The sequence below is a fragment of the Triticum urartu genome, chromosome 2A, assembly GCF_056163025.1.
Source record: "Triticum urartu cultivar PI428250 chromosome 2A, HENAU_Tu73, whole genome shotgun sequence".
Classification (NCBI taxonomy): Eukaryota; Viridiplantae; Streptophyta; class Magnoliopsida; order Poales; family Poaceae; genus Triticum; species Triticum urartu.
Genome location: NC_141874.1, coordinates 492,383,267 through 492,406,018, shown reverse-complemented (window position 1 = coordinate 492,406,018; position 22,752 = coordinate 492,383,267).

Sequence of the window (22,752 nt, the reverse complement as noted above, 5' to 3'; positions counted from 1 at the left end):
AGCTTTTCTCATCTCACTCGGTCCATCATATATCGTCATTATTGCCTTTCACTCGCATGACCGAACAGTGTGGATAATAATAATAGTGCACATGCATTGGACTAAGATGGAATCTGTAAGCATTTAATACAACAGAGAAGACAAGGTAATATGGGCTCTTGGTTAAATCAACAATAATGCATATGAGAGCCACTCAACATTTTCATCATGGTCTTCTCCTCTCGACCCCCAAAGAATAAGAAAAGAAATAAAACTATTTACATGGGAAAGCTCCCAACAAGCAAAATAAGAACGAGAAATCTTTTTGGGTTTTCTTTTAGTTACTACTACTACATGCATGGAAAGTAAACTAGCTAAAAGCTACAACTATTTTTTTCTTAAGGTTTTTCAAACACACAAGAAGAAGGATTAGAAAAGAAAATAAACTAGCATGGATAGTACAATGAAAAAGTATGAGCACCGACAACTAGAATGAGTGTGTGAACATGAATGTAATGTCGGTGAGAAATATGTACTCCCCCAAGCTTAGGCTTTTGGCCTAAGTTGGTCTATGCCCACGGATCGAAGCTACTATCTCTGGTGTACTGAGGAGGGTCCTCAGGGTGCCACTGGTTGGCGATCTCCTCCGGATCCCACTGATAAACAGACTATCGATAAGGGTCAAGTGGTGGCTCAGGCTCAGGCTCTGGGACTTGTGTTAGCCTCCAGTATGCATAAATGGCCTCGGGTAAGATGAGGTACATGCCTGAAAGTATGTTAAACAAAGAGGGTGCAGGCAAGGTAATAGTCTCACAGTGTGTTTTATAAAATATCAAATTATACTTAAGCACCTTCTTCTTATTTTAACAATAAATTCATGTGCTACCATACTCTTATAATCTAGAAAAATAGGGGCAACAACTTTTCCTCTTTCTCATAATGCCTAATAGGTATCTCAAAGTGTTTAGCAAAGCGTGAAGCAAAGATGCCTCCAAAGATGGGGCCCTTTGTACGGTTCAGACTTAATCGTTTAGCAACAATAGCGCCTAAGCTGAGAGTTGTATCACGAAACAAAGCATGGCGCAAAATGACACGATCAGGAGCACTAAGATTTCCACTGTTCCCGCGACCAATTAAGCATCTACTAGCAAATATCGCAAAGTAACGTAGAATAGGAAAGTGTATACTAGTAATTCTTTCATTAGAAACTTTCCTCGTTTCCCCTACAACAATTCTATCAATAAATCCATCCACATCACTACGATGTGGTTCCTTGAAGCTGCCCACAAAGGGTATCTTGCAGACCCGACAAAAATCATGGAGTGACATCTCCTTAACCTCATCATATAAGTGAAACTCCACTGAAGGTGGTGATTTCTTAGCTTGGAAATAAAAATTTTGCACGAAAATATTAGTGAGTAGGAGATACTGTTCGCGCTGGTCGTGGAGGAAGTCGGTGAGGCCTGCATTCTCAGCCAAGTAATAAAAGTCATCATAAATTCTGGCGGCTCTCAAGAACGCACCACAAGGCCATTCGCACGACCGAACCTCCGCAGTGCAAGGAAGATTGTATTTGGGCTTTTTATTCTCCTCATTCTGCTTATCCTTCGAGCTTCGGCTGGAAGAGCTCCTCAACAATCTCTTCATCATTTTCTTTCTCCGGAAAATTTCTGAAATTTTAGTGACTCAAAATAAAAGTGAACCAAACTCAACAAGATTGATAGCAACTACTCCCACAGGTGCCTAGAGGCTACATCATGCATAAACTATGGACCATATAAATTTGACATGAAAGTTCAAGAATAGGGTCACCTTGGCAGCAAAAATTTGCAATAAATAAAGCACTAGAACAAAAACTAATTGGATCTTTGGAGGAGTCACATACCGAAGAACAATCCCCCAAAACAGTTTTGTGAATGGAGCTTTGAGCAAGGAGATCGAAAATGCAGCAAGATCAGCTAGAACACGGGTTTGAGCTATGGGAGGATTTTTTCTGGCGGAAGACGAAGTGAGTGGGTGCTGGAATAAGTGGAGGGGGTCCATGTGGGGCCCACTAGGCAGGGGGCGCGCCCCAGGGGGGTGGGTGCACCCTATGCCCTCGTGGACAAATGGTGGGCCCCCTGGTGTGTTCTCAGTGCCAGAAATTCTTAAATATTCTACAAAAAATCATATTTCATTTTCAGGACATTTGGAGAACTTTTATTTTCAGGATATTTTTATTGCAAGGATAATTCAGAAAACAGACAGAAAATACTATTTTTGCTTTATTTAATCTAAATAATAGAAAGTAGAAGGAGGGTATAGAGAGTTGTGCTTTCTAACTTCATCCATCTCATGCTCATCAAAAGGAATCAACTAACAAGGTTGATTAAGTCTTGTTAACGAACTCTTTCTGAATAACATGAAACCGGAGAATTTTCGAATAACACTAGGTTACCTCAACGGGGATATGCATGTCCCCAACAATAAGAATATCATATTTCTTCTTGACAGTAGGAAGAGGGAATTCAAAATCTCCAATAGTAATCGTTGAATTTTTTTCCAATAGAATTGATATTGTGGACTTGAGGTTGTTTCCTCGGAAAGTGTACCGTATGCTCATTACCATTAACATGAAAAGTGACATTGCCTTTGTTGCAATCAATAACAGCCCCTGCAGTATTCAAAAAGGGTCTACCAAGGATAATTGACATATTATCGTCCTCGGGAATATCAAGAATAACAAAGTCCGTTAAAATAGTAACGTTTGCAACCACAACAGGCACATCCTTACAAATACCGATAGGTATAGCAGTTAATTCATCAGCCATTTGCAAAGATATTTCAGTAGGTGTCAACTTATTCAAATCAAGTCAAGGATATAAAGAGAGAGGCATAACACTAACACCGGCTCCAGGTTCACATAAAGCAATTTTAACATAGTTTCTTTTAATGGAGCATGGTATAGTTGGTACTCCTATATCTCCTAGTTTATTTGGTATTCCACCTTTAAAAGTATAATTGGCAAGCATGGTGGAAATTTCAGCTTCCGGTATCTTTCTTTTATTTATAACAATATCTTTCATATACTTAGGATAAGGATTCATTTTAAGCATATGAGTGAAACGCATACGCAAAAAGATAGGTCTAATAATTTCAGCAAAGCGCTCAAAATCCTCATCATCCTTTTTCTTGGATAGTTTAGGAGGAAAAGGCATGGGTTTCTGAACCCATGGTTCTCTTTGTTTACCGTGCTTCCTAGCAACGAAGTCTCTCTTATCATAACATTGATTGTTTGATTATGGGTTATCAAGATCAACAGCAGGTTCTGTTGGGGAACGTGGTAATTTCAAAAAATTTCCTACGCACACGCAAGATCATGGTGATGCATAGCAACAAGAGGGGAGAGTGTGATCTACGTACCCTTGTAGACCGACAGCGGAAGCGTTAGCACAACGCGGTTGATGTAGTCATACGTCTTCACGGCCCGACCGATCAAGCACCGAAACTACGGCACCTCCGAGTTCTAGCACACGTTCAGCTCGATGACGATCCCCGGACTCCGATCCAGCAAAGTGTCAGGGAAGAGTTCCGTCAGCACGACGGCGTGGTGACGATCTTGATGTACTACCGTCGCAGGGCTTCGCCTAAGCACCGCTACAATATTATTAAGGACTATGGTGGAAGGGGGCACCACACACGGTTAAGAATATGATCACACGGATCAACTTGTGTCTCTAGGGGTGCCCCTTGCCCCCGTATATAAAGGATCAAAGGGGGGGTGCGGCCGGCCAGGAGGAGGGCGCGCCAGGAGGAGTCCTACTCCCACCGGGAGTAGGATCCCCCCCTTTCCTAGTTGGAATAGGATTCGGGAAGGGGGAAAGAGGAGAGAGAGAGGGAAGGGGGGGTGTCGGTGTCAAAACCGGCGGATCTCGGGTAGGGGGTCCCGAACTGTGCGTCTAGGCTGGATGGTAACAGGAGGGAGGGAACACTTTGTTTTACCCAGGTTCGGGCCCTCTCGATGGAGGTAACCCTACTCCTGCTTGATTAATATTGATGATATGGGTAGTACAAGAGTAGATCTACCACGAGATCAAGGAGGCTAAACCCTAGAAGCTAGCCTATGGTATGATTGTTGTGTATGGAGTTGATTGCCTACGGAATACAACCCTCCGGTTTATATAGACATCGAATAGGGTTAGGGTTACATGGAGTCGGTTACAATGGTAGGAGATCTTGAATATCCGCATCGCCAAGCTTGCCTTCCACGCCAAGGAAAGTCCCATCCAAACACGGGACGAAGTCTTCAATCTTGTGTCTTCAAAGTCCAGGAGTCCGGCTGAAGGTATAGCCCGGCTACCCGAACACCCCCTAATCCAGGACTCCCTCAGTAGCCCCTGAACCAGGCTTCAATGACGGCGAGTCCGGCGCGCAAATTGCCTTCGACATTGCAAGGTGGGTTCCTCCTCCAAGTCCTTCATAGAATATTGTAAACACCAAGAGTAGTGTCCGGCTCTGCAAAATAAGCTTCCACATACTGTCATAGAGAGAATAATATTAACACAAATCAAATCTGCTGACGTATTCCGCAGTGTGTCATCACACTACAGCCAAGTCCTTTACTCGAATCGTTTTTACTTTTCCACCTTAGCATGTTTTGCGAGGCGGTTTCTTTGGCACGTCTTGTCAAAGCAGAGATCGTGTACCCCCTTTATGGGATTCTCATCAATACGGACGTGGGTAACCCTAACCGCGCCATTTATCACGGCGCTTGGGAGGCAAGCGAGTTTTACTAGGCTGGTGGGGACGCACAACCGCATCCGCCCATATAAGGGGATAAGGATCCACCTTTCTACCTACGCCTTCTTCCTCCTTTGCCTGTCCATCTCCTGCGCACTCGAGCTCTAGCGCCCAAGCCCGCACTTCCTACCTCAACCTTCTCCAGCAATGTCCGGAGCGGAAGGCAAGGGGATGGTCTCCTCCGTCACGGAGGGCCATGTCAAAAAGCTAAGGAAGGCCGGATACTTGTCCAAAGACATCGCGCACCGGCTTCCCGAGGAGGGGCGGCTTCTCCCCACCCCAAGGCCCCATGAGAGGGTAGTATTCCTTCCCCACTTCCTCCGCGGACTGGGTTTTCCACTCCACCCATTTGTCCGGGGGCTCATGTTCTACTACGGCCTGGATTTCCACGATCTGGCCCCGAACTTCATCCTCAACATCTCGGCGTTTATCGTCGTGTGCGAGGCTTTCCTCCGCATCCGCCCCCATTTCGGCCTCTGGCTCAAGACCTTCAACGTCAAGCCCAAGGTGGTGCGCGGCAGCCAGGCGGAGTGTGGAGGCGCCATGGCAGGCAAGATGGCCAACGTCCTATGGCTCGAGGGCTCCTTCGTGGAGACCTTGAAGGGGTGGCATTCGTGGTGGTTTTACATCACCGAGCCGCACGATCCAAAATGGACCGCAGCCCCCGAGTTCCGATCCGGACCCCCCACACGGCTTATGTCCTGGAGAGAGACGGGCCTGTCATGGGGCGACGAAAAAGAGCTGACTTGACTGCAGACGTGCATCCAATCCCTGGTGAGCAAGCCGATCAAGCTCGTCAATGTAGTCCAGGTTATGCTCGTCCGCCGGATCCTCCCGTGTCAACAACGGGACTTTAATCTGTGGGAGTTCGATCCGGTGCAGCACCGAACCCTTAACAGGCTCTTCGACACGACGTATGAAGACGTCTGGAGGGTGCTAACCAAAGGTGCCGAGGCTCCCACATCCGCTTCCGAGGACCGCGGATACAGCTCGCAGCGTCACGCTAGCGAGGTAGGCTATTTTCACCTTTTACAGGATGTTAGGTTTTTTCATAGTTTGACTCTATGTGGGATCTAAACTCCCTTACCTTTGACAGGCTTGGCGGGCGAAGTCCGGATCGATTAACTGTCCGGCTCCCTTGCCCAAAGACCCAGCCCCCGCTCTACTAGCGAAGCTGCTGGTTCCGGCACCTTATGTGGTGCCGGAGAAGAAGGCCAAGAAGAAGAAGGCCACGGGGACTCGAAAGAGTTCCCGGCATATGGTGGTGTCGGACTCGTCGTCCGACGAGGCCGAGACGCACTCCTCCCGTGGAGATGAGGAGGAGGAAGAAGAAACCTCTCCCCCTCCAGCGGGGGGAGGAAAGAAGAGGAAGGCCGCCCCAGTAGGGGGGGCCGAAGGGTCCAAGAAGAGGGGAACCCCTCCGCTGGACTACGCCCCCGACGCCAACGAGGACGAAGAGGAGTGGCTGGACAGGACCAGGCGTCCGGCGAAATCGTAAGTGTTCGGATACCAGAGTAACTCATGATATTCCTTTTGTTGCACAACTTTCCCTAATGCCGAATATAATCATGCAGCCCGCCCCGGGCCGAACTCAACGAGTCGTCGAGCGGCTCCCTGGATTCATCGAACGTGAACTCAGTTCCGCCCGCTGTCTCCCCCCGCACTGCGGATGACGCCGAAGTGGCGTCACAACGAGCTCCGGGGCAGGAGGAGGTGGTCCTGGAGGAGCCGCAAGGCGACCTCCCGGACTCTAGGAGTAAAGGGGACAAGACCCCCCAGGGCTCCAAGTCCGGCTTTATGCCGGACACCGCGCCAGAGTCTTCAACAGTTCCGGACTGCGGTAGGCAAACTCCTTCCAAGAGGAGCAAGTCTTCTGAGCCGGCGGCCTCCGTCCAACTGGAGGTGCCGGACAATCTGCCGGAGGTGCTTGACGGCGCCTCCATCGACGAGGAGCACCGTACTGTTATGAGTACGGTGATCCAGAAGGTTCAGTCCGCCAAGAGAGGACTGAGTGAAGCTTGCGCTAGCCTCCTAACAGGCTTTGAGGTAAGTAAAAGATATGTAAAAATATTACCGCATAGACAGTAGCCCCTGATGCTCTGTTTGGCGTTCGGAAAGAAAAGCCGAATAGAGGATCTAGTAAATTTCGCAGGAGTCTAACAAAAAGAGTCAATATGAGTATGCAGGCTTCGCTACTAGCCACCGCCGCACTGACTGCGGGGGTGGGTGGCCTGAAACAGGGACTCGAGCGGACCGAGCAAGAGCTCGGCCTTGCCAAGCGGCAGCTCGAGGAAAAAGAAGGTAGGAAATACCTTACAGAAAAAGTGCCTATAGAGAGGCGTGATTGCAAAAAATAACAGGATTGCACTGCTTATTATAGGGGCCACGACTGAGGTGGCGACCCTCAAGCAGGCGCTGTCCGAGGCCGAAAAGAAAACGGCCGTGGAGCGCCCCGAGCGAGAGAAACTTGGGGCTCAGGTCGGCGAGGTGCAGCAAGAGCTTCAGGCTCTCATGAAAAAACATGAGAGTTTGGAGCTTGAGTCAAAGACCCAAGCGTCCGAGCTCGCGGCGGCCCTTGAGACTGCCAAGTCTGCCAAGGCCGAAGCCCAAAAGGCCCTCCAAGAGTTGGAGGAGATGAAGAAGATAGCAGCGGGTGAGGCATTCTTTATGCAAAGCAGAAATATAAAAGTAAACTACTTGTTACTTACCCGAATCCGGAGCTCTCCAGGGGCATTTGCAGATCTTCTCCGCAGCGTATCTGACGCCGCCGCATTCTACCGAGCTGAAGAGGGCAGCTCGACGGAGAAGGTGTTCTAGTCTCAGTATGCTGAGGCCGGACACCCTGTGCCCTTGAGCGACCAGCTGAAACAGCTGGTCGAGCTCCACAAGGCGGCCGAACAGGCCATGAAGGGCTTCATAGTTCGGCTGTGGCCCGGAGAGGCCCTGCCTGAGAGCTACTTCGGGCTGGTGCGGCGGCTGGTGGAGGCCTGTCCAAGGCTCGAGGTCATCAAGCGGTCCGTCTGCATCGAAGGAGCCCGTAGGGCCCTTGCCCGTGCGAAGGTGCACTGGGGTAAGCTGGACGGTGAGAAGCTTGTGAGGGACGGGCCGCCGCCGGGGAAGGAGCATCGCAAGCCCGAGAACTATTACAAGGATGTTCTTGCAGGTGCCCGCCTTGTGGCGGATGAATGTACCAAGGATGTAATTTTTGAATAAACTCGCTCGTTTTTATCCTGTGCGCTGAAAACTTGTTCATATGCGCTAAGCAATGCTTATTGAATTTAAAATATTATTTTCTGTGCGGCCGTTTATCAAAACTTGAGAGATGGCCAGTCGTCGGCTTCTTCCCCCATGCCACTAGTGCTGGGGTGTTCGGTGATAAACCTGAGCGCTCTTTTTCCCATGGTTGGGTCCTTCGAGGGAGGCGCTCAGCACGACGAACCAGGCAATCGGAATATAATGCTTGAACACTCTCACTTAGCCATAGAACTTTATAATTTTAAATTTTGGCGAAGCCCCTAGTTCGGAAGACCGAGTTCGGGGCGCTATCCACGCCTTGGCCGGACAAATCCGGCTCCTCGCTCGAAGCGGCATAAGTCTTTAGGGACTCGAAAAACCTCTCGAACAGCGACCGGTCTCTCGGCTCATCATGGCAGTCAGTTTTGAAGGAAATATGCCCTAGAGGCAATAATAAAGTTATTATTTATTTCCTTATATCATGATAAATGTTTATTATTCATGCTAGAATTGTATTAACCGGAAACATAATACATGTGTGAATACATAGACAAACAGAGTGTCACTAGTATGCCTCTACTTGACTAGCTCATTAATCAAAGATGGTTATGTTTCCTAACCATAGACAAAGAGTTGTTATTTGATTGATGGGATCACATCATTAGATGAATGATCTGATTGACTTGACCCATTCCGTTAGCTTAGCACTTGATCGTTTAGTATGTTGCTATTGCTTTCTTCATGACTTATACATGTTCCTATGACTATGAGATTATGCAACTCCCGTTTGCCGGAGGAACACTTTGTGTGCTACCAAACGTCACAACGTAACTGGGTGATTATAAAGGAGCTCTACAGGTGTCTCCAAAGGTACATGTTGGGTTGGCGTATTTCGAGATTAGGATTTGTCACTCCGATTGTCGGAGAGGTATCTCTGGGCCCTCTCGGTAATACACATCACTTAAGCCTTGCAAGCATTGCAACTAATGAGTTAGTTGCGGGATGATGTATTACAGAACGAGTAAAGAGACCCTCCGGTAACGAGATTGAACTAGGTATTGGATACCGACGATCGAATCTCGGGCAAGTAACATACCGATGACAAAGGGAACAACGTATGTCGTTATGCGGTCTGACCGATAAAGATCTTCGTAGAATATGTAGGAGCCAATATGGGCATCCAGGTCCCGCTATTGGTTATTGACCGGAGACGTGTCTCAGTCATGTCTACATTCTTTTTGAACCCGTAGGGTCCGCACGCTTAAGGTTTCGATGACAGTTATATTATGAGTTTATGAGTTTTGATGTACCGAAGGAGTTCGGAGTTCCGGATGAGATCGGGGACATGACGAGGAGTCTCGAAATGGTCGAGACGTAAAGATCGATATATTGGACGACTATATTCGGACATCGGAAAGGTTCCGAGTGATTCGGGTATTTTTCGGAGTACCGGGTAGTTACGGGAGAAGCAATGGGCCTTGATGGGATTTAGTGGGAAGAGGAGAAAGGGCCAAGGGGCTGCTGCGCCCCCCTCCCCTCTAGTCCGAATTGGACTAGGGAAAAGGGGGCCGGCCACCTCTCCTTCTCCTCCACTTCCTTCTCCCTACCTCCCCTCTTGGTGGACTCCTACTAGGACTTGGATTCCTAGTAGGACTCCACATCCTGGCCGCACCAATTGCCTTGGCCGGCCTCCTCCTCCTCCATCCTTTATATACTGAGGCAAGGGGCACCCCATAGACACAAGTTGATCTTCGTGATCGTTCCTTAGCCGTGTGCGGTGCCCCCCTCCACCATATTCCACCTCGGTCATATTGTAGCGGTGCTTAGGCGAAGCCCTGCGACAGTAGTACATCAAGATCGTCACCACGCCGTCGTGCTGACGGAACTCTTCCCCGACACTTTGCTGGATCGGAGTCCGGGGATCGTCATCGAACTGAACGTGTGCTAGAACTCGGAGGTGCCGTAGTTTCGGTGCTTGATCGGTCGGGCCGTGAAGACGTACGACTACATCAACCAAGTTAATGCTTCTGTTGTCGATCTACAAGGGTACGTAGATCACACTCACCCCCTCTTGTTGCTATGCATCACCATGATCTTGCGTGTGCGTAGGAATTTTTTTGAAATTACTACGAAACCCAACAAGTTTTAGCTTTCTCCACTGATGTGCTTAACCCAGCTCAACCGGGGCACAATCGCAGTGGTTCTCCTAGTGCTACCTTAGCCGATAGAGCGGAACGTAAGGCACCAAAACATAGGAGCCGGGCAAACCCAACTATTGACCCAAATCATGATTCAGAGCCGATGCATTTAGTGCTATAAGTTCGGGGTGCCGCACTTGTGAAAGTGTACGGACTTCTCACACCATATTAAAGGGTACTGAAGCCCCTGGCGTACTTGCCGTACCACAGTGTACGGGTGCAACATGTCATTAATGAACATATATAAAAGAGAGTAATGCAGAAAATAGACAAAAGCTATGCATTGTTTATAGAGAGGCTATTTATCAAAGCCGAACGATACAAGTAGTGCGATAAGCAAAAAGATGTTGGACTATTCAGTATGTCCTGACCAGGGGCAGGCCGCGGAATTGTATTTAAAACAGGTATACCGCTCGTAACAGAGACCACCTGGGAGTTCCATAATGCGGCATGGCTTGTCTGCCTCCCTGGATCTTGCATCGTTTGTGTGGCAGTCGAATTGCCGAACAGGTCGTCCGAAGTATGGAGTCCTGAAAGTAAGAAAAAATTAAAAAAAAGAATCCGGCAGCCCCTAGTACGTTTTAAGTCGTATTTTGGGCGTGCCGTTATTGTGCCCCTTCCCTTGTGCCCATGGTATTTCAAGGGCATAGTTATGTACGCTAGGTACTGGTTTCGCTATGTCGCGAAAGCTGGGGTTGGGGCCGCATTGCTACGCTTGCTTAGAGTGTGCCAGGCGGTCCTTCTGTGGGTTACTCCGGGAGCGCTTGGCAGTGTCTGGCTTTTTAATGGCCGGACTGGAGAATTGCCTGAGAAGGCTACTTTGTACCTCTGCTGCGAGAGCCTCCGTATGCTCCTCCGTACGAAGGGAGTGTTAGGTGTTTCCGTTGACCGTAATTACTCCTCAAGGGCCTGGCATCTTGAGCTTGAGATATGCGTAGTGCGGCACCGCATTGAACTTTGCGAATGCGGTTCGTCCGAGCAGGGCGTGATAGCCACTGCGAAACGGGACTATATCAAAGATTAACTCTTCGCTTCGGAAATTGTCCGGGGATCCGAAGACCACATCAAGTGTTACTGAGCCTGTACAGTTGGCTTCTACACCTGGTATAATGCCTTTAAAGGTCGTTCTTGTGGGCTTAATCCTTGAGGGATCTATGCCCATTTTCCGCTCTGTATCCTGATAAAGCAGGTTCAGGCTACTGCCGCCGTCCATGAGGAATCTTGTGAGATGAAATCCGTCGATGATTGGGTCGAGAACCAATGCGGTGAAGCCGCCATGACGGATGCTAGTGGGATGGTCCCTTCGATCAAAAGTGATCGGGCAGGAGGACCATGGGTTGAACTTTGGGGCGGCTGGCTCTATCGCGTATACGTCCCGTAGCGCACACTTCCGCTCCCGCTTGGGAATGTGGGTTGCGTATATCATGTTCACCGTCCGCACTTGTGGGGGAAAGCCCTTCTGTCCATTGTTGTTCGGCGGCTTGGGCTCCTCGTCGTCGCCGTTCAGCCCCTTGTTTCTGTTTTCGGCCCTTAACTTGCCTGCCTGCTTAAACACCCAACAATCCCTGTTAGTGTGATTGGCTGACCTTTCGGGAGTGCCCTGTATCTGGCACAAGCGATCGAGTATTCGGTCCAAACTGGACGGGCCCCGAGTATTCTTTTTGAATGGATTTTTCCGCTGACCGGATTTATAGCCTTTGAATCCGGCATTGACTGCCATGTCTTCATTGATGTCGCTGTTAACACGGCGTTTTTGCTTATTCCGACGTGTCCTGCCACTTTTTTCCTTGGTATCCGAATTACCAGGGTTCTTCGATAAGTTGTTACTGCGAGCTATCCAGCTGTCTTCTCCTGCGCAAAAGCGGGTCATGAGTGTCGTGAGGGCTGCCATGGATTTCGGCTTTTCCTGTCCCAGGTGCCGGGCAAGCCACTCGTCGCGGATGTTATGCTTGAAGGCTGCTAGGGCCTCTGCGTCCGGACAGTCAACTATCTGGTTTTTCTTTGTTAGGAACCGTGTCCAGAATTGTCTGGCCGATTCTTCTGGCTGCTGAATTATGTGGCTTAAGTCGTCGGCATCCGGCGGTCGCACGTAAGTGCCCTGGAAGTTGTCGAGGAATGCGGCTTCCAGGTCCTCCCAAGAACCGATTGAGTCTGCTGGCAGGCTGTTAAGCCAATGCCGGGCCGGTCCTTTAAGTTTGAGCGGGAGGTATTTGATGGCGTGTAGATCATCGCCGCATGCCATGTGGATGTGAAGGAGATAGTCCTCGATCCATACCGCCGGATCTGTTGTGCCATCGTATGATTCGATGTTTACGGGTTTGAAACCCTCTGGGATTTTATGATCCATTACTTCATTCGTGAAGCATAGCGGGTGTGCGGCGCCTCTGTACTGGGCTATATCACGACGCGGCTCGGAAGAGCTATGTCTGTTGTGTTCGGCCCGGCCGGATTTGTTGTATCCGGAGTGAAGATCATTGTCACATGCCGTAGGGCGCCTACGCGATCCGTAGATCGATCTTGTTTGTCTTTCCTTATCCTCCAGTATGTCTCGCAGGTCGGGCGCATTTTCCCGTGCCTTAGTTGAGCGGCGTCGGGGCATGGCTTGGGTGGAGGGCTGAGAGGCCTCTCTGTCGCGGCCGCGAGGTGGCCGGTCTGCCATGTCATGCGCTGGTGATGTAGGTGCTTCCTCCTCTGATCGGGGTAGCGGCCTGCGCTTTGGGTAACTCTTGGAGGGGCATTCGAGTTCATAATCTTCGGCCGTAAGGACTTCAGTCCATCTGTCAGCTAGCAAATCTTGGGCAGCTTTAAGCTGTTGCTGCTTTTTCTTGAGGCTGCTTGCCGTGGCTAAAAGCCTGCGTTTAAAACGCCCTTTTTCGGCGGGGTCTGATGGTATGACGAATTCGTCGTCATCGAGGCTTGCCTTGTCTTCGGAGGGAGGCGTATAGTTGTCATCCTCAACCTCTCGGTCTGCCGCTCTCTCATGAGGGCTGGCTTCTCCATCTTCCTGTGCTGAAGCTTGCTGAGGTGGGTGTTCTTCGGCGCTATCCGGGGTAGTATTATCTCCCGTGCCGGAATCACCATTTTTGCTTTGGCGGGATTTAGAGCGGCGCCGCTGACGCCGGCGCTTCGGCTGTTTCTTGGGGGCGTCATCCCCCACTGTTCCATCGCCATCTCCATCTTTTGGAGTATCCACCTTATATATGTCATATGACGAGGTGGCCTTCCAGCGCCCTATAGGTGCTGGTTCCTGTTCGTCTCCTACATCGTCGTCCATGCCGTCGATGTCTTCGGAGCTGAAGTCAAGCATGTCGGTTAGATCGTCGACAGTGGCTACAAAGTGGGTGGAGGGTGGGCTTTGAATTTCCTCATCGTCCGTATTCCACCCTCGCTGACCGTAGTCCGGCCAGGGCTCTCCTGATAAAGAGAGAGAGACTTAAGAGAATTCAGGATGTCGCTAAAAGGCGAATGCTGAAAGATGTCTGCGGCGGTGAACTCCATTATCGGCGCCCAATTGGATTCGATTGGCAGGGGCGCGGGGGGTTCGGAGTCCAGGGAGGAGTCCGGATCCTCGAAGTCACGGGTCGTGCAGAGTGCGGGGCTAGCGTTTGGCTCGATAGCTTTTGGGATCGCAGCCCCTGAGGTGACGTCCAACCGTTCATCCTCGATTGGCGCAATAGGCTCCGAGTTAGAGGTCGGAACCGATGCGTGTGCGGCCTCCAGGACACTGTCTGGGGGCAGATCTAGATCATGCCCCTCGAGATAGTGTGGCGCGCTTGGCCGTGGCTCGAGCCTGTCGAAGATCAAGTCTCTGCGGATGTCGGCCGTGTAGTTTAAGCTTCCAAACCTGACTTGATGGCCAGGGGCGTAGCTTTCGATCTGCTCCAGGTGGCCAAGCGAATTGGCCCGCAGAGCGAAGCCGCCGAAGACGAAGATCTGTCTGGGGAGAAAAGTCTCACCCTGGACCGTATCGTTGTTGATGATCGAAGGAGCCATCGGGCCTAAAGGCGACGACACAGAGGAACTCTCAATGAAAGCACCAATGTCGGTGTCAAAACCGGCGGATCTCGGGTAGGGGGTCCCGAACTGTGCGTCTAGGCCGGATGGTAACAGGAGGCAGGGAACACTTTGTTTTACCCAGGTTCGGGCCCTCTCGATGGAGGTAATACCCTACTCCTGCTTGATTAATATTGATGATATGGGTAGTACAGGAGTAGATCTACCACGAGATCAAGGAGGCTAAACCCTAGAAGCTAGCCTATGGTATGATTGCTGTGTATGGAGTTGATTGCCTACGGACTACAACCCTCCGGTTTATATAGACACCGGATAGGGTTAGGGTTACATGGAGTCGGTTACAATGGAAGGAGATCTTGAATATCCGCATCGCCAAGCTTTCCTTCCATGCCAAGGAAAGTCCCATCCGGACACGGGACGAAGTCTTCAATCTTGTGTCTTCATAGTCCAGGAGTCCGGCTGAAGGTATAGTCCGGCTACCCGAACACCCCCTAATCCAGGACTCCCTCAGGGGCGCCGCCCCCCTCTCCTTGTCCTATTCAGACTAGGGGGGGGGGGGGGAGGGGCGCGTGGCCCAGCCCTGGCCACCTCTCCTCTCTTACACTAAAGCCCACTAAGGCCCATATACCTCCCGGGGGGTTCCGGTAACCTCCCGGTACTCCGGTAAAATCCCGATTTCACCCGGAACACTTCCGATATCCAAATATAGGCTTCCAATATATCAATCTTTATGTCTCAACCATTTCGAGACTCCTCGTCATGTCCGTATCCGGGACTCTGAAGAAACTTCGGTACATCAAAATGCATAAACTCATAATATAACTGTCATCGAAACCTTAAGCATGCGGACCTTACGGGTTCGAGAACAATGTAGACATGACCGAGACATGTCTCCGGTCAATAGCCAATAGCGGAACCTGGATGCTCATATTGGCTCCTACATATTCTACGAAGATCTTTTGTCGGTCAGACCGCATAACAACATACGTTGTTCCCTTTGTCATCAGTATGTTACTTGTCCGAGATTCGATCGTCGGTATCTCAATACCTAGTTCAATCTCGTTACCGGCAAGTCTCTTTACTCGTTCCGTAATACATCATCTCACAACTAACTCATTAGTTGCAATGATTGCAAGGCTTATGTGATGTGCATTACTGAGAGGGCCTAGAGATACCTCTCCGACAATCCGAGCGACAAATCCCAATCTCGAAATACGCCAACCCAACATGTACCTTTGGAGACACCTGTAGAGCACCTTTATAATCACCCAGTTACGTTGTGACGTTTGGTAGCACACAAAGTGTTCCTCCGGCAAACGGGAGTTGCATAATCTCATAGTCATAGGAACATGTATAAGTTATGAAGAAAGCAATAGCAACATACTAAACGATCGGGTGCTAAGCTAATGGAATGGGTCATGCCAATCAGATCATTCATCTAATGATGTGATCCCGTTAATCAAATAACAACTCTTTGTCCATGGTTAGGAAACATAACCATCTTTGATTAACGAGCTAGTCAAGTAGAGGCATACTAGTGACACTCTGTTTGTCTATGTATTCACACATGTATTATGTTTCCAGTTAGTACAATTCTAGCATGAATAATAAACATTTATCATGATATAAGGAAATAAATAATAACTTTATTATTGCGTCTAGGTCATATTTCCTTTAGTCTCCCACTTGCACTAGAGTCAATAATCTAGATTACACAGTAATGATTCTAACACCCATGGAGCCTTGGTGCTGATCATGTTTTGCTCGTGGAAGAGGCTTAGTCAACGGGTCTGCTACATTCAGATCCATATGTATCTTGCAAATCTCTATGTCTCCCACCTGGACTAGATCCCGGATGGAATTGAAGCGTCTCTTGATGTGCTTGGTTCTCTTGTGAAATCTGGATTCCTTTGCCAAGGCAATTGCACCAGTATTGTCACAAAAGATTTTCATTAGACCCGATGCACTAGGTATGACACCTAGATCGGATATGAACTCCTTCATCCAGACTCCTTCATTTGCTGCTTCCGAAGCAGCTATGTATTCCGCTTCACACGTAGATCCCGCCATGACGCTTTGTTTAGAACTGCACCAACTGACAGCTCCACCGTTTAATGTAAACATGTATCCGGTTTGCGATTTAGAATCATCCGGATCAGTGTCAAAGCTCGCATCAACGTAACCATTTACGATGAGCTCTTTGTCAGCTCCATAAATGAGAAACATATCCTTAGTCCTTTTCAAGTATTTCAGGATGTTCTTGACCGCTGTCGAGTGATCCACTCCTGGATTACTTTGGTACCTCCCTGCTAGACTTATAGCAAGGCACACATCAGGTCTGGTACACAGCATTGCATACATGATAGAGCCTATGGCTGAAGCATAGGGAACATCTTTCATTTTCTCTCTATCTTCTGCAGTGGTCGAGCATTGAGTCTTACTCAACTTCACACCTTGTAACACAGGCAAGAACCCTTTCTTTGCTTGATCCATTTTGAACTTCTTCAAAACTTTGTCAAGGTATGTGCTTTGTGAAAGTCCAGTTAAGCGTCTTGATCTATCTCTATAGATCTTAATGCCTAATATGTAAGCAGCTTCACCGAGGTCTTTCATTGAAAAACTCTTATTCAAGTATCCCTTTATGCTATCCAGAAATTCTCTATCATTTCCAATTAGTAATATGTCATCCACATATAATATCAGAAATGCTATAGAGCTCCCACTCACTTTCTTGTAAATACAGGCTTCTCCAAAAGTCTGTATAAAACCAAATGCTTTGATCACACTATCAAAGCGTTTATTCCAACTCCGAGAGGCTTGCACCAGTCCATAAATGGATCGCTAGAGCTTGCACACTTTGTTAGCTCCCTTTGGATCGACAAAACCTTCTGGTTGCATCATATACAACTCTTCTTCCAGAAATCCATTCAGGAATGCAGTTTTGACATGCATCTGCCAAATTTCATAATCATAAAATGCGGCAATTGCTAACATGATTCGGACAGACTTAAGCATCGCTACGGGTGAGAAGGTCTCACCGTAGTCAATCCCTTGAACTTGTCAAAAACCTTTTGCGACAAGTCGAGCTTTGTAGACAGTAATATTACCGTCAGCGTCAGTCTTCTTCTTGAAGATCCATTTATTCTCAATTGCTTGCCGATCATTGGGAAAGTCAACCAAAGTCCATGCTTTGTTCTCATACATGGATCCCATCTCAGATTTCATGGCTTCAAGCCATTTTGCAGAATCTGGGCTCACCATCGCTTCTTCATAGTTCGTAGGTTCATCATGATCTAGTAGCATGACTTCCAGAACAGGATTACCGTACCACTCTGGCGCGGATCTCACTCTGGTTGATCTACGAGGTTCAGTAGTATCTTGTTCTGAAGTTTCATGATCATTATCATTAGCTTCCTCACTAATTGGTGTAGGTGTCACAGAAACAGGTTTCTGTGATGTACTACTTTCCAATAAGGGAGTAGGTACAGTTACCTTGTCAAGTTCTACTTTCCTCCCACTCACTTCTTTCGAGAGAAACTCCTTCTCCAGAAAGTTTCCGAATTTAGCAACAGAAGTCTTGCCTTCGGATCTGTGATAGAAGGTGTATCCAATAGTTTCCTTTGGATATCCTATGAAGACACATTTCTCCGATTTGGGGTCGAGCTTATCAGGTTGAAGCTTTTTCACATAAGCATCGCAACCCCAAACTTTCAAAAACGACAACTTTGGTTTCTTGCCAAACCACAGTTCATAAGGCGTCATCTCAACGGATTTTGATGGTGCCCTATTTAACGTGAATGTGTCCGTCTCTAGAGCGTATCCCCAAAACGATAGCGGTAAATCAGTAAGAGACATCATAGATCGCACCATATCTAGTAAAGTACGATTACGACGTTCGGACACACCATTACGCTGTGGTGTTCCGGGTGGCGTGAGTTGCGAAACTATTCCACATTGTTTCAAATGTACACCAAACTCGTAACTCAAATATTCTCCTCCACGATCAGATCGTAGGAATTTTATTTTCTTGTTACGATGATTTTCAACTTCACTCTGAAATTCTTTGAACTTTTCAAACGTTTCAGACTTGTGTTTCATTAAGTAGATATACCCATATCTGCTTAAGTCATCTGTGAAGATGAGAAAATAACGATATCCGCCATGAGCCTCAACATTCATCGGACCACATACATCTGTATGTATGATTTCCAACAAATCTGTTGCTCTCTCCATAGTACCGGAGAACGGTGTTTTTGTCATCTTACCCATAAGGCACGGTTTGCAAGTACCTAGTGATTCATAATCAAGTGGTTCCAAAAGCCCATCAGTATGGAGTTTCTTCATGCGCTTTATACCGATATGACCCAAACGGCAGTGCCACAAATAAGTTGCACTATCATTATCAACTTTGCATCTTTTGGTTTCAACACTATGAATATGTGTGTCACTACTATCGATATTTAATAAGAATAGACCACTCCTTAAGGGTGCATGACCATAAAATATATTACTCATGTAAATAGAACAACCATTATTCTTTGATTTAAATGAATAACCGTCTCGCATCAAACAAGATCCAGATATAATGTTCATGCTTAACGCTGGCACCAAATAACAATTATTTAGGTCTAATACTAATCCCGAAGGTAGATGTAGAGGTAGCGTGCCGACTGCGATCACATCGACTTTGGAACCGTTTCCCACGCGCATCGTCACCTCGTCCTTAGCCAATCTTTGCTTAATCTGTAGTCCCTGTTTCGAGTTGCAAATATTAGCAACAGAACCAGTATCAAATACCCATGTGCTACTGCGAGCATTAGTAAGGTACACATCAATAACATGTATATCACATATACCTTTGTTCACCTTGCCATCCTTCTTATCCGCCAAATACTTGGGGCAGTTCCGCTTCCAGTGACCAGTCTGCTTGCAGTAGAAGCACTCAGTTTCAGGCTTAGGTCCAGGTTTGGGTTTCTTCTCTTGAGTAGCAACTTGCTTGCGGTTCCTTTTGAAGTTCCCCTTCTTCTTCCCTTTGCCCTTTTTCTTGAAACTAGTGGTCTTGTTGACCATCAACACTTGATGCTCCTTCTTGATTTCTACCTCTGTAGCTTTCAGCATTGCGAAGAGCTCGGGAATAGTCTTATTCATCCCTTGCATATTATAGTTCATCATGAAGCTCTTGTAGCTTGGTGGCAGTGATTGGAGAATTCTGTTAATGACGCAATCATCTGGAAGATTAACTCCCAATTGAATCAAGTGATTATTATACCCAGACATTTTGAGTATATGCTCACTGACAGAACTGTTCTCCTCCATCTTGCAGCTATAGAATTTATTGGAGACTTCATATCTCTCAATCCGGGCATTTGCTTGAAATATTAACTTCAACTCCTGGAACATCTCATATGCTCCATGATGTTCAAAACGTCATTGAAGTCCCGATTCTAAGCCCTAAAGCATGGCACACTGAACTATCGAGTATTCATCAACTTTGCTCTGCCAGACGTTCATAACATCTGGTGTTGCTCCAGCAGCAGGCCTGGCACCCAGCGGTGCTTCCAGGACGCAATTCTTCTGTGCAGCAATGAGGATAATCCTTAAGTTACGGACCCAGTCCGTTTAATTGCTACCATCATCTTTCAACTTTGCTTTCTCAAGGAACGCATTAAAATTCAACGGAACAACAGCACGGGCCATCTATCTACAATCAAACATACATAAGCAAGATACTACCAGGTACTAAGTTCATGATAAATTTAGGTTCAATTAATCATCTTACTTAAAGAACTCCCACTTAGATAGACATCCCTCTAATCCTCTAAGTGATTACGTGATCCAAATCAACTAAACCATGTCCGATCATCACGTGAGATGGAGTAGTTTCATTGGTGAACATCACTATGTTGATCATATCTACTATATGATTCACGCTCGACCTTTCGGTCTCCGTGTTCCGAGGCCATATCTGTATATGCTTGGCTCGTCAAGTATAACCTGAGTATTCTGCATGTGCAACTGTTTTGCACCCGTTGTATTTGAACGTAGAGCCTATCACACCCGATCATCACGTGGTGTCTCAGCACGAAGAACTTTCACAACGGTGCATACTCAGGGAGAACACTTCTTGATAATTAGTGAGAGATCATCTTATAATGCTACCGTCAATCAAAGCAAGATAAGATGCATAAAAGATAAACATCACATGCAATCAATATAAGTGATATGATATGGCCATCATCATCTTGTGCTTGTGATCTCCATCTTCGAAGCACCATCGTTATCACCATAGTCACCGGCGCGACACCTTGATCTCCATCGTAGCATCGTTGTCGTCTCGCCAATATTATGCTTCCACGACTATCGCTACCGCTTAGTGATAAAGTAAAGCATTACAGCGCGATTGCATTGCATACAATAAAGCGACAACCATATGGCTCCTGCCAGTTGCCGATAACTCGGTTACAAAACATGATCTTCTCATAAAATAAAATTTAGCATCATGTCTTGACCATATCACATCACAACATGCCCTGCAAAAACAAGTTAGACGTCCTCTACTTTGTTGTTGCAAGTTTTACGTGGCTGCTACGGGCTTTAAGCAAGAACCAATCTTACCTACGCATCAAAACCACAACGATAGTTTGTCAAGTTGGTGCTGTTTTAACCTTCGCAAGGACCGGGCGTAGCCACACTTTGTTCAACTAAAGTTGGAGAAACTGTCACCCGCTAGCCACCTTTGTGCAAAGCACGTCGGGAGAACCGGTCTCGCGTAAGCGTACGCGTAATGTCGGTCCAGGCCGCTTCGTCCAACAATACCGCCGAACCAAAGTATGACATGCTGGTAAGCAGTATGACTTATATCACCCACAACTCACTTGTGTTCTACTCGTGCATATAACATCAACACATAAAACCTAGGCTCGGATGCCACTGTTGGGGAACGTGGTAATTTCAAAAAATTTCCTACGCACACGCAAGATCATGGTGATGCATAGCAACGAGAGGGGAGAGTGTGATCTACGTACCCTTGTAGACCGATAGTGGAAGCGTTAGTACAACGCGGTTGACGTAGTCGTACGTCTTCATGGCCCGACCGATCAAGCACCGAAACTACGGCACCTCCGAGTTCTAGCACACGTTCAGCTCGATGACGATCCCCGGACTCTGGTACAGCAAAGTGTCGGGGAAGAGTTCCGTCAGCACGACGGCGTGGTGACGATCTTGATGTACTACCGTCGCAGGGCTTCGCCTAAGCACCGCTACAATATTATCGAGGACTATGGTGGAAGGGGGCACCGCACACGGTTAAGAATATGATCACATGGATCAACTTGTGTCTCTAGGGGTGCCCCTTGCCCCCGTATATAAAGGATCAAAGGGGGGGGTGTGGCCGGCCAGGAGGAGGGCGCGCCAGGAGGAGTCCTACTCCCACCGGGAGTAGGATTCCCCCCCTTTCCTAGTTGGAATAGGATTCGGGAAGGGGGAAAGAGGAGAGAGAGAAGGAAGGGGGGGGGGGGCGCCGCCCCCCTCTCCTTGTCCTATTCGGACTAGGGGGGGAGGGGCGCGCGGCCCAGCCCTGGCCACCTCTCCTCTCTTCCACTAAAGCCCACTAAGGCCCATATACCTCCCGGGGGGTTCCGGTAACCTCCCGGTACTCCGGTAAAATCCTGATTTCACCCGGAACACTTCCGATATCCAAATATAGGCTTCCAATATATCAATCTTTATGTCTCGACCATTTCGAGCCTCCTCGTCATGTCCGTGATCACATCCGGGACTCCGAACAAACTTCGGTACATCAAAATGCATAGTATCATAATATAACTGTCATCGAAACCTTAAGCGTGCGGACCCTACGGGTTCGAGAACAATGTAGACATGACCGAGACATGTCTCCGGTCAATAACCAATAGCGGAACCTGGATGCTCATATTGGCTCCTACATATTCTATGAAGATCTTTTATCGGTCAGACCGCATAACAACATACGTTGTTCCCTTTGTCATCGGCATGTTACTTGTCCGAGATTCGATCGTCGGTATCTCAATACCTAGTCCAATCTAGTTACCGGCAAGTCTCTTTAATCGTTCTGTAATACATCATCTCACAACTAACTCATTAGTTGCAATGCTTGCAAGGCTTATCTGATGTGCATTACCGAGAGGGCCCAGAGATACCTCTCCGACAATCGGAGTGACAAATCCTAATCTTGAAATACGCCAACTCAACATGTACCTTTGGAGACACCTGTAGAGCACCTTTATAATCACCCAGTAACGTTGTGACATTTGGTAGCACACAAAGTGTTCCTCCGGCAAACGGGAGTTGGATAATCTCATAGTCATAGGAACATGTATAAGTTATGAAGAAAGCAATAGCAACATACTAAACGATCGGGTGCTAAGCTAATGGAATGGGTCATGTCAATCAGATCATTCATCTAATGATGTGATCCTGTTAATCAAATAACAACTCTTTGTCCATGGCTAGGAAACATAACCATCTTTGATTAACGAGCTAGTCAAGTAGAGGCATACTAGTGACACTC